Source organism: Trichosurus vulpecula, chromosome 7, assembly GCF_011100635.1.
Source record: "Trichosurus vulpecula isolate mTriVul1 chromosome 7, mTriVul1.pri, whole genome shotgun sequence".
Taxonomy (NCBI): Eukaryota; Metazoa; Chordata; class Mammalia; order Diprotodontia; family Phalangeridae; genus Trichosurus; species Trichosurus vulpecula.
In genome coordinates this window covers 257,802,779-257,815,824 of record NC_050579.1, presented here as the reverse complement: position 1 = coordinate 257,815,824, position 13,046 = coordinate 257,802,779, and the positions used below count along the sequence as shown (strand labels likewise).

Genomic DNA, 13,046 nt, shown 5'->3' with positions numbered 1-13,046 from the left:
CCCTCCACCCAATTTTAGGATCATTCTTTCTCTTATCTTTAATCTGTCCTCATTCACTGGTTTTTCCTCTGCTAAATGCCAGGTCTCCTCCTTAAAGGGCCTTCACTTGACCTCCTCAGCTCCTCAGTCTACTGTGCTATAGATCTTCTTTTCACAGCCAAACTCCTAGAGCCATCTATACACTTTACCTCCATTTCCTTATTCCCACCCTACCACTTAATTAAAGCTGTTCTCTTCAAGGTTACCAACAATCTCTTAAATGCTAAATATCTGGTCTTTTCTCAGTCCTCCTACCACAGGTTCTCCCTATAGTCTTTGACACTGACTCTTTCTTTCTGGACATTGTCCTCTCCTTGCTTTCTCCTCAACATTATTTGATTGCTCCTTCTCAATACCCTTTGCTGGATCATCATTCTCCTCCCATTCACTAAGTGTGGGCTTCCCTCAACCCTCTAATCTCAGTCCTCCCTCTTGGTGACCTCATTGGCGCCCTTGTGTTCAATTATCATCTTGATGCAGGTCGCTCACACATGACCAACTTCCTGCTGTATCTCTCTACTTGGATGTATCTCAAACTCAAAATGTCTTTAAAAAGAACCCATTATATTTTTCCTAAACTTATCCCTTCTCCAAACTTCCCTGTTTCTTTTCATGGCACTACAATCCTTCCAGTAACCATGTCCCATTTAACTTTGGAGAAGAAATTAGAAAATGTAGCTCTTTTCCTTGAAGAGGTGGCAAACTATAGGGTTGATATGTTGCATATGCTGTCAAATACGGCAGATGTGTCAGTTGTCTCTGCTGAACTATTTTTGGTGGTTTTTTTAACTTGGAACAAAGGAAGGCTTACTTGGTAGGTGAGGTGGGGAGGCACATTTGGAAAAGACTGTGAGGCAAAAATAAAAAGCATCCAAAAAAGGTCTAAAAAATAAAAAGAAAATTTGGTACTCCTACATTATGTGTAATTTAGGAAAATTAATTTAATTGTAAATATAAAATGGCTTTGGTTTTTTGAGACTGGGTATCCCCATCTCGCCCAAGCTAGAAATACAGTGGCCACTCACAGGTATGATCTCTCTACTGATTGGCCTGAAAGCTTTGACCTGCTCCATTTTTCTGACCTGGGTTGGTTCACCCCTCCTTAGGCAACTTGGTTGCCTTCCTACACATGAAGACTCATCATATTAGTGTCAACACTTGCTTGGCTTGAGCCTAACTGAAGCTCGGAACTCCTGAACTCAGGCATCAACCAGTTTCATCCTCTGCAGCATGAATTATAGGCATACTCCACAAGACCAGACCTTAGTTATTTCTAGAGAAAAAAAAATAGCTAGAATTTATATAGAACTTTAAAGTTTGCAATGCACTTTACATATATCATTTGACTCTCACAACAATCCAGTGTAGTAGGAGTTATTATCATTATTATTTTACAGATAAAAAAACTGAGGCTAAGAAGTTAAGTGACTTGTAGCAACAGCCTGCTAGCAGCTACTGTAGGGGTGTAAGATGCACCAACAAGCAGCACTCAGAAAGCTGCCAACACAGATTCTTTGATCTGCTTTTCTAAGGAAAGCAACTTAAGGGGTTAACAGTCTCAGTTTAATCAAACATACAAATATCATTCACAGTTCAGGGGGAAAAGATTAGCCCCCTGAGCTTGAAGGCAAATACAAACAGAAATTACAAACATCAACAGACAGACCTTGTCTGATTCAAATCACAATTCATAGTTACTAGACAAGAACCAACATCTGGGTTGCAAAGCTGGAGGACAGTTACAGCTTGTCCAGGGTCTCAACACTCCTTCCATGAGTGTGCCCCAAAAGTCAAATGCCAAGCTCCCCTCAATTATATCCTGTTCAGAGCCCTGAGGGCTCTGACCTGACTCAGGCTGAGTGTGGGAAAGTTCCCCATCCCCAGTATCACATCACATACAAATCAATGACTCCCAATTGTCTCAGTGCTGAGAAATACTCCAAGACAAAAAGATCCCACTTTATCTGCCCCATTCAAACAAAGGCCAGAATCATTGAAAGCACTTAAGAGAACAGCAAAAAGTCCCATCTTAATTACTATTACATAATCCACCCCACCGGGGTCCATGGCCTAACAAATATCTAAATTAAATGGCCATGGATCCTGGAACAAATAGAAGCATTATACATGGTGATACAATCAATCAAGGAACTATAACAAAACATATCATTCAGTATCATCCCCAAAATACTTGTTTACCATACACTTGTGCAGAGGCACATTGTTAGTAAGTGTGAGGCAGGATTTGAATTCAGCTTCCTGACTGTAAGGCCAGTATTTTCTCTCTTCACCATTTAGCTGTACAAAATAAATAAAGCTCAAGTGCCACCATTTTCTGGAAGGCTTTTCCTGACCCCTTCCCCCCCCTACTAAAGTTATTAACTCTCCCTTTCTTCTGAAGTTACTTTGTTTTTTGTGTACACTTGGTATTTATTGGTGTACATGTTATATCTCTTCTTGACTCCCCAATAAAACCTAAGATCATGGAAGACAGATATCATTTAACTTTTGCAAATAGTGGGCATTTAATAAATATTTACTGAAATGAATTCCACATCCTCTCTCCATTTCCTCTTATCTAAATCCCCAGTTATCAAAAAGGCAAAAGTCCATGTTTCAAATGAGGTTATCTTTTCCAACTCCCTTACTGAGCTGTATGACAAATGGTGAATAAAGCTGAACTGAATACTGTCATAGAGTATACAAATTATTTTGTGAGAAGGGAATTATAATTTTTTATATTAATCAATATGATATGTGTAATAAATATACTAATAATTTAGTTTTCTCAAGAGCTGCCTCTCAGGCTTGGGAGTCAGAGCTCACAATGCAGCTTGAACTGATATATCAAAACTCTGACAATGCTCGCAGTCACTGGACCTTGAGTGAAACGAATGAAAGATTACAGAACCTGTTCATGTCACAGAACTCTGGTTCTGTACCCTAGGGGAGGTGGTCACAACATCCAAAGACTTGACTCCAGAATTGTTGTATTGTGGGATTTGTGGGTTTCTCCTGGGAAACCACTAAATGATTATTTGTAATCCACCTTCCCCCCTCCTTTTCCACTTATGCTTTAAATATATAACTTGCGCTTTTACTTCAACTAAGAGAATATTTCTCACTCTGAAATAGATTAAACTACCAGATTACTGGCACTCCTGTTTCCAGTCCTGCTTTATGTAGGTCCGAGCATTTTCAGGTTAGAGCCTGGCTCAGTAAAAATCCTGTTAACAGTAATTAGCATCAGAAGTTTTTAAGAGTGGACTTAGGGTGAAGCCTTGAGCTCTCTAGTACTGGGGAGAAGGGACAGGTGCCACTGGGTGAAATATGGCTTTGACTGTCCCTCCTATTGCTAGGATTGGGTTGATTTGACTAATGATGACCCTAAACTTTGCTAGCCTTGTTGGGGCAGCTTTGATAAGAACAAATTAAAGGATTTAAGGCAGAAACTGATGAATAAGGAAGGGAGGGAGACAGCTATAGTAAATGGTACTCAGAACATAGGTCTGAATTAGAATCAAGGAAGAAAGCATTAAAGCATTTGAAAACCTTTTCATTAACAACCTCTAGACTACCTAACTACCTAAACTATACCCACCTTTACCAAAAGACTCCACCAGTTCCCTAGCTTCTAGTTTCCGTCAAAAGTACAAGGCAAAGTTCTCTCAGGAAAAAACCCTGAGGACAGTGGCTTGATCAGAACCTATGGTTTGAAGCCCTGGCAGCTTGGAGAACTCCTGATTATTGCCAAAGAGTATCCCAGCCCCAGGAAGGATCCCATAGGTTTTGCTGAGCAGCTCCAACTAATCCTGTATTCATACAGATGAAGATTTCCAGATTTATATCAACTTGGTCGGGAAGGGGGAGACTGAGTTGGGGCTAAAAAGCCGGGAAGACCCAGAAGAGGATCTTAAGATAGACTGGGACTTGGAGGATCAAGGTAAAGAGCATTACTGAGTGGGATGGTAAAGCCCTCTCATGGAATCTGGGTCTCAGCCTTTCTGTGAATTGAGTGGGATAAACGGAGGTAGGTTAGGGTTACCTGAGGTGGAAAGTGAGGCTGAGACTTCAGACCAGGGGTGGAGAACCTGTGGCCCTGATGGGATACAGACCCCAAACAGAGACCTTTTTTCCTAACCCAAAAAGGCCCATTTGTCTATAGGCCCTGGAAGAAACCCCTACCTTGAATTCTCCTTGAATCTTCCTTGCGTGATCCGGCCTTGGCCTGAGGCTACAGCCTTACGTTATCATTAGGCCCAAATCTCTACCTAAGCCTGGCCCTCTATTGATACTATATGCATGCCTTCAGTTACTTCCCAACCTAGATATAATCACTGTGCAAGCCTTCAGCCACTTCCCCTTCCCCGCCGCCGCCCCCACCTTAAGCCCATTCTCTTGGTTCCTGGAGTCTGACCTCATCCTTGGACTCCTCCTCAAGACCCTCCCTGAACTCCTCCTCTAGTCATCCCAGACCACCCCTCAATCTCTCCCACAATCTTTTCTGTATTTAAATCTCCTCCGGCTTCCAAAAAACGGTGCAGATTCCTTAAGACTCTAGCCTATGCCATGGCTTCTTGAGGATCTGGCTAACATAGCTAATCCCTAATAAACTTTGTCTTTTTTCTTTGGCTTAGGCTCGAGTCTAATTCTTTCGGCAGGAACTGGCGTGTTGGTATTTTGAGGTCACTGATGAGGGTTTGGGGTGAGAGGTGCTCGACACCCCAAAGTACCGACACGCCGGTACTGAACCGGGAAGCACTACTAATCTCAAGTTCTTCTCCAGCCAAGACTGAAGGTATGTGAGCCTCCCCCTCTCCCAATCCCCCTCCTCGCTCTCCAAACATTTTGGATGTGCTTCTCGGGCCTGACCTCAGCAGGTGCCAGTGGGTCGGACAGCTTGGTCCAGTGGCCTCAGTGAGTCGGACAGTCACGCTGTCCTGGTCAACCTGACGCTATCAGGTGGTTCTCGGTGGGTCGGACAGCTTGGTCCAGTGGTCTCAGTGAGTCGGACAGTCACACTGTCCTGGTCAACCTGACGCTATCAGGTGGTTCTCGGTCCAGTCCGACAGCTCGGTCCAGTGGTCTCAGTGAGTCGGACAGTCACGCTGTCCTGGTCAACTCAACCTGACGCTATCAGGTGGTTCTCGGTCCAGTGGTCATGTCGAAGGACATGGACGGATGCCCCATCCGGAAGCATGTGCCAGATCCTTTCAATTGTTTCGGCGCTGGGAATTTGGGAAAGTTTCAGGTACCTTCTGTATATTTTGTTTTCTTGTTTTATTTTGTTTGTCTCCTGACAATTACTCCTAACTTCTCCTTTACTAAGGAGGAAGGAATTTCCAGCCGAAGGGACCCCATGCCCTGCCTCTACTGCAGGCCCTGCAACATCTATCACCATAGGCCCTACCCCCAAGGCAATCCCTACTCAGGTTCCAGCCTCGGGCCCTGCCCCCACGGCAATATCTCCTCCCCTAGCCCCTCTCTCTGAGGTAGCACCCACTTGGGTCTCTGGGGTATCTTCCCCTCTGACCTCTACCCCTCCTCAGGTACTAGCTGATCTCCCTTGCCAGGCAGATGCCCTGGCCTTGCAGTCTAATCTACCTCAGCCCCAAGCTCCAGGTCCCACAGCGCCTTCAAGGCTTTTTCCCCTGAGGGAAATACCTGCCTCCCCTGCTGGGACAAGGAGATTGCATGTTCCATTCTCCATTTCAGATCTCATCCAAATTAAAGAAAAACTGGGGAGATACTCAGAAGATCCCACTAAGTTTACTGAGGGTTTTAGGGATCTGTCCCTGCAATTTGAACTTTCTTGGTGTGATTTGCATATCCTCTTCTCTACCTGTTGTACCACTGAGGAGAAGAGGAGAATATGGAAACACGCTCAAAGATTTGGGGACAGTTTGGCTAGCAATAACTCCATAAAATATCCCCCAGGAACAGCTGCTGTTCCAACTAGTGACCCAGGATGGCATTATCAAAGGAGTGAGGATAGAGAAAAGAGAGACCATATGGTAATTTGCCTGTTAGAAGGCCTAAGAACTGCATTTCAAAAGCAAATAAATTTTCAAAAAATTAGGGAGATTACTCAGGGAGAAAAAGAAAACCTTGTCCTTTTCGAAGCCCGGCTAGTAGAAGCTATTAAGAAGTATACAAATTTGGATCCTGATTCTATTGAAGGGGCGGCAATACTTAACATGTATTTCATTAATCAGTCTGCCCCAGATATTAGGAGGAAACTGCAGAAATTGGCAATGGGACCCCAAACACCTCAGGCCCAATTACTGGAGACATCATTCGGAGTGTTCAATAATAGAGACTTAGTCCAGGCAGAGGAAAAAGCCAGAGACAGAGAACATGCCCAATTCTTGGCGGCTGCCATGGCCAGGAGATTGCCGGAGGGTGCTTCTGGCAACTTTGGCAAAAGGGAAACCTGCTTTCGATGCCACAAGGAGGGTCACTGGTCTAAGGAGTGCCCCTCTAGGGCGCCCCCCCTGGAAGAAGCCTCCAGGATCCAGGCCTCTAGGACCGTGCGCAGCATGTAACCAGGAGGGACATTGGAGGTGTCCCCGAGGCTGGAAAAGTGGTAGAGCCTCCTCCCAGCACCCTGTCCTCCGGTCTTCTCAAGACTCGGAAGGAGGGGAAAGCCTGGGGCTTGGCCGTGCTCCCACTTTCTCCACCTCTCTCGAGGAGCCCTGGGCAAAATCGAGGCAGAAGGTAAGGTTACCCACTTTATCACGGCTATGTTCTCTTGTTTTAACTAATTGCTCTGGCCCCACATGCCCCTCAACCCATCAGGTCATGGGCATCAAGGATCTGTTGTCTGAACACTCCTTCTCTGGCCCTGCCCCCTTTTGGGGAAGGGACCTGATGGTGAAATTGGGAAGCCAATTTTCTCTAGTTAAACCTCATAACTCCCTTTTCCCTCTGTTTCCCAGACCTCCCCATGTTCCCCCAGAGGCGTGGGAGAGGGTTGAGCCAATTGTTTGGGATCAGGGAATTCCTGGGCAAGCTACTTCTGCCACCCCAGCCATAGTTTCCCTCCATTGCCTTCAATATCCAATTAAACCCAAGGCTTGGGAGGGACTGCAACCATTAATTGCCACTCAAGGCCCTGACTCACTCCCTCTAGAGTGGGGCCCCTACCCAGCACAAGCTTTTGGGACTTTGAAAACTAAACTGACCACCACTCCAGCATTAGCTTTACCTAATCTAGAAAAACCTTTCACTCACTCTGCTGAAGGAAGGAGAGGACAGGCTTTGGGAATTCTAATCCAGTCCTTAGGATCTGACCCCTGTTTTCCAAAACAATTAGATTCTCTGGCTGCTACAGCCATTCCAATTGAGGAAGCTTCTAAGCCTCTAGCAGACCAGCCCCTAGAAGCTCTGCCTTGCCAGAGCACCCTGGAAGCAGAGGGCCACCAGTGCCTGGCTAACCACAGGCTCACCAAACATCAAACCTTGCTCTTAGATATCCCCGACCTAATTTGGATGTGCTACACACTCCTGAACCCCGAAGCAGAACAAGTGGTTAGGGGAGCTAGGTATGAAATAGTCATCTTTAATTCCCACCAGGGATATTGTCCTTTCTCTGTACTCCTGTACTGTCTGTTTTGTTGTTTGCTTAACTTCCTTGCCAGGTTTGTCTCCTCCAGTCTTCAAGCCATCAACTTCCAGATGACTGTGCACCCCTTGAACTGGACCCATCAAGCCAGCTCTACGCCCCTTGTCAGCAGGAAGCAATTCCAGAAGCTGAGACCTTCGTCCCTGACCCCAAAAGAATTTGGGTCCCATTTGTTTGAGGGGGGAATGATGAGGGCACAGTCTCTGGGAACCCCTTGAACCCTTGAACTCTCCTTGAATCTTGCCACTCGACCTGGCCTTGGCCTGAGGCTATAACCATTAAGCCCAAATGCCTACCTTGCCCAGTCCTCTATTGTCCAGCTGTTTCCCACCCTTAATCCTGTTTCCCATCCTTAATCCTGATCAAAATATCTATACCCTAGCTCTGTTACCCTAGCCCTTTATGGTCTGTCATTTCCATATAGCCTTCAGCTATTTTCCCCCACCCTGGAGTCTGACCTCATCCTTAAGTCCCTCCCTAGACCCCTCTTCTGGTCACCCCAGACCACCCCCTCAATCCCTCCCACAACCTTTGTGTATATAATCTCCATCTTGCCTCCATGAGGTTGGTCAGAACCAATCTAGCTCAGATGGGTCTGGCCCTTTTTCCTTACAGGCGTCGCAAGGGGTGGGATCTCTCGGGGCAGGCTTATTTGGCTAACTCTTAATAAACTTTATCCCTTCCCTTGGCTGAGAAGGCTTGAGTCGAATTCTTTCGGCAGGACCCGGCGTGTCGGTACTTTGGGGTGTCGAGCACCTCTCACCCCAAACCCTCATCAGTCACGAGCACCCCTATCATCATTTTGCTTAGACCTCTTCAGCCCTCTAGGTCCTCAAGTGCAGCCCTTTGAATCCAAACTTCACAGAACAAATTTGGATTCAGTTAAAGGGCTGCACTTGAGGACCCAGAGGGCCACAGGTTCCCCATCCCTGCTTTAGACCATGACTGTGTAATTTTGAATCTCCAGCCTCAGATCTCTCAGCTTGAGCACCTCCTGAAACTAGAGCCACGTAAATTCAGTTAAGTGTGTCTCCCCTTAAAGTGAACTTCTGCTCCAAGAAGAAACTGTTCTCCCTTCACCACTAGTAACCAAGAAGTATATCGGAATGAGTCAGCTGATCTGAGTTCTAAAATCTATATTTCTGAGCCTGTTTCCTTAACCTGTAAAGTGGAGATAAAACTTATATTAGCTTACATTATTATATGTTATGGTTTTCATTTTTCCAGGGGAACTTAGACCTGAGAGACAAAAAGATAGTTTCTTCCAACTGGTACTTTTTCACTCTGGGGCTATTCAGAGAGCGAACCTTGGGAAGATTCAAGTCCAAACTTGCTTGAAAGAGTCAAAAGGAGGGGCTTAAGCAATCATAATTTAATGCAGTTCAACTTATGCAGTTCAAATATGCTACAGGAACTATAGAAAGACGCAGAATGTACACAAGATGAGCATCAGGCAACAGAGTGGAGCTGTGGTCAAAAGAGATTAGAGGCCCAGCAGTTGGTTCGTTTAAATATGTAAACAAAACACTCAAGGACACCCAGGCAGACAGGCAGACAGACACAGACACACACACACACACACACAGAGCATCAGGCGAAAAAAATATTTATTGCCTCCTTGTCCTTGGAACCAGAAAGTACAGACCTTCAGGGCACCAGGAAATACGTATGCATCTGGAAAACGGAACAAAGGCACTAATTGATAGACTATTATAGGATGGATGGGGGGCGCGGAGAGAGGCTTTTCCACTTTTCTGACTCCCTAGGGTGCAACCAAAGGGCTTCAGTTTTAGGTTACAAAAGAAGGGATTTAGTTGAGACAAAACTGTACCAAAAAAGAAAGGGTCGGGTGCCCCGGAGTGCGTCCTTCTTCCTCCTATGGTTTCCCACCCCTGCCAAAATCGCAGTAGGACACTGCAGGGCAGTGGCCAGGGGCCGAGAGCATTCTCGCAGATACTGGTGCCCCCAGGGCTGCGAACTCACCCTAGTCTAGTGGAACAATTCTTCTGGCTACTCTGGAGAGCGCAGTGCCATCTCCAACAGTCCAGTGCCGCGCCCCGTACTCAGTCCAAGCTCCCAATGTGGGGGCCCGATCAGGAGCACGCAGCCTACTGCAGTAGGAGGAGGGATTAAATGAGGACCCCATTGCCTCCCGGCACCCCCCACCCCCAAAAGATAGGTGAGGTGGAGGGATCAAGAGCGTCCACGTCGCCTTTCGAGGTCACACCCTCCCACGCCCGAATGCACGTTCTGACCTGGCAAGAGGTGTCCACAGGGATCCGGGGCCGTCAAACAACAGACAGTGAAGCCGGATCATTTAAAACTACGATTCCCAAAATCCCCCTGGCTGTGCCTCTTCCTCCTGGCTTTGTTGTTCAAGGAGAGGAAAGGCAAGACCCATGCTGGAAGCTTTCGAGGAAATGAACTGAATCCCAGAGAATGGGAGGATTTTGTAGGCATCTGGGAACCCCGGGCCCACCTTGCCGCTTTCGTTCCACCACATCCCTGATTAAAAAGTGTGCAAGGGTTCCAGCCCGAGCCGGTTCCACAGAAGCCTCAGAGTTGAAGTTACTAGTTAGAAAAACAAAAACAAAAACTCAGTTCTCCTTCAGGCCTTGGTCCCACCCATACTAGGTGATGCTAAACAACTTGTGTTTAAATGTCTTAAGGCAATTGGTTGCACTTTACACTTAAAGGAAACAGAGACACAGAGAATGTTAAATGTCACACTGTGGGTGTCGCTGACCCGTCTGTCTTAGGTCCTTTTTACTTCCTCCTCCCTTCTGTAAAGAGACAGCTTAGAATCCTTCCCAGGCTTCTCCATCTCTTCTCTGAAGTTAGGTGTGATTTTGGGGGGTGGGGGTGGGGGTGGGGGAGTGGAGTAGGGGAATGGGCGGTCTCTACTGCTCCAATTCAGCCTACGCAGTCCCAGTTCTTTCCTGTCAACTTGGCCTCTCACAAACTATTTGCATCTTTTTCAAAACTCTCAGATGTCTCCAATTCGTCTTTTGGCACAAAGATTAGGATGAGCGAAACCACTCAGGGATGAAAGTGATGAGGGCACAATCTCTGGGAACCCCCTTGAATCTGGAATACAGTCTCTGGGAGCCCCCTTGAACCGGCCTTGAATCTTCCAATTAGATCTGGCCTTCCCCTAAGGCCACAAGCCTCACATTATCATTAGGCCCAAATCTCTACCTAGCCTCACCCTTTGTTGTCCAGCTACTTCCCCACCCTTGATAGATCAGTATCCATGCCTTCAGCTACTTCCCATCCTTAATTCCATTCTCTAGGTTCCTGGACTCTGACCCCACCTTATCTTCCTTAGGCTTCCCCTCAAGACCCTCCCTAAACCCCTCCTCTAGTCACCCCAGACCACCCCTCAATCCCTCCTACAATCTTTGTGTATATAATCTTCATCTTGCCTCCATGAAGGCGCTCAGATTCAATCTAATTCAGTAGGTTGAATCTGGCCCGCTTGTGGAAACAGGCGTCACAAAGGGGGGGATTTCTTAAGACAGCCTATTATGGTGAATCCCTAATAAACTTTCTCTTTTCCCTTGGCTGAGAAGGCTTGAGTCGAATTCTTTCGGCAGGACCCGGTGCATCAATATTTTGGGGTGTCGAGCACCTCTCAACCTAAAACCTCTTCATATATGGTGCGTTGGCCGGGAACGATTGCTAATCTCAAGTTCTTCTCCAGCCAAGACTTCAAGGTAAGCCTCTCCCTAACCCAAACTCTTTCTCGCTCTCCAAGCATTTCGGGCCTGACTCCCCAGGTCCCCAGTAGGTCAGACAGCTGCTCGCTGTCTCGGACTCAGCCTGATGCTCTCAGGTTCTCGGTCCAGTGGTTTATGTTCAAGGCCATGGACCTGGGCACACCTTCTGAAGCATAGACAAGGACGGACACCCTATCCGGAAGTGCGCCCCCAATTTTCCCAATTCTCTCAGGGCTAGGGAATGGGAAAATCTCAGGTACCTTTTTGTGTTTGTTTTTTTCCTGTCTTGCTTTGTTCCTTTTTGAGGCTTACTCCCAGATCCTCCTTGCAGAGGAAGGGACATCCAGCCCCCTGGGCTCACTATGGGTCAAACCTCCTTGATTCCCAAAAATTCACCCTTAGGCTGTCTTTTACAAAATTGGAAAAAATTTAAGTTCTCTAAAGAACTTAAAAGGAAAAAGCTGATATACCTTTGCAATACTGCTTGGCCACAATATCACTTAGAAGACCATGAAGAGTGGCCTTATTTTGGGACTTTACAATATAATACTCTTTTACAGTTAAAATTATATTGTCAGCGAGAAAAAATGGACAGAAATTCCTTACATAATGACCTTCGTGGAGCTCTCTCAGAACCCCGTTCTCAGAAAAGATTGTAAGATGCTCATAGGTAGAGCACACCCACAAAGGGGCAATGGGGGTCAACAGGATATTTTGGATAACCCCCTCCTTATGGCCCCCAGGGCTTCAGCTCCAGCCCTTCCTCCCGCTCCCCAACCTCCCCGGAGCACCCTTGTGTCCTGTGCTCCCCCTTCCATGGCCATCCCCTCTTTCTCTTGGTTTCCTGTAGTGCAACCCTCCTCTTATCTTGCTTCCTTCACGGTCTGAGTCTCCTACCCTGCATCTCCTCCCATGGTCCCAAATGGCTTGGGCAGGAGTCAAATAGTTTCCCATGCTAGAGCTTCGAAAGCGAGAGGGATTGCGGTGAGTCCCAAGGGCTCACACGAATTTCCCTGGGCTGGGGATTCGAACTTCCACAGGACAGGGAAACGTGTAGTAAGTAATTCGGTGAAATAGACAGAATTGCCTCGGCCATCTCTGGGTCCGACGGGGAGGGACGGGAGAAAAGAGGGGAGAGAGAAGGGGGAGAAGGCAGAGACGAGAAGTGAGGAATGGCGAAATAGGGAGGGAAGAAGGGAGGAATAGTTTTCCAATGGTGGGGGAAGACATGGAAAGGAGTAATTCTTGTTAATCGGAAATTAAATTAAAGGTGTGCATGTGTGCGTATGTGTGTGTATGCATGTGTATGTTTTGGTATAATTGGAATTAAGATGAATAGGGCAGAGGTGAGGGGTGGAGGGTAGGGAGAAGTGGAGGAGAGGCAGGGAGGGTGAAAGTGTAGAAGCCCGAGGGAGGAAAGCCAGCAGCCGTTGCAATACATGAAGTTGCTTCTCAGCCTTTTTAAGGACCCCGGGAGATGCCCTTTTCTCTTCTCTGGAGTGTGAATGTCTAGGGCCATTGTGGCTTAGAGTGAATTGTCAATGGTAACTGTCTCTCTTTGGAACAGCAACTCTGAGGGACTTCCCCTCCCAGCTTGATTTTTTTTTTCCCTAATTGAAGGGGCCATCCCTTCCTTCACTTCTTAAAGTGGCCTATTCACTGAG

The 13,046-nt window shown here is 46.7% G+C and overlaps 1 protein-coding gene across 2 annotated transcripts in view; it reads right to left on the bottom strand.

Moving 5' to 3' along the window:
* LOC118856829 (zinc finger protein 184-like) overlaps positions 1-9,957 on the bottom strand; it is a 32,862-nt gene extending 22,905 nt beyond the window's left edge. The window contains exon 1 of one of the 2 annotated variants that reach the window (XM_036767354.1): positions 9,919-9,957. The gene's annotated coding sequence lies outside the window, so the exon portion shown is untranslated. Of the gene's footprint in view, positions 1-9,646; positions 9,671-9,918 lie in introns of those variants that run through there. The other variant, XM_036767353.1, reaches the window with a different exon arrangement.
* Positions 9,958-13,046: the final 3,089 nt, after the last annotated feature.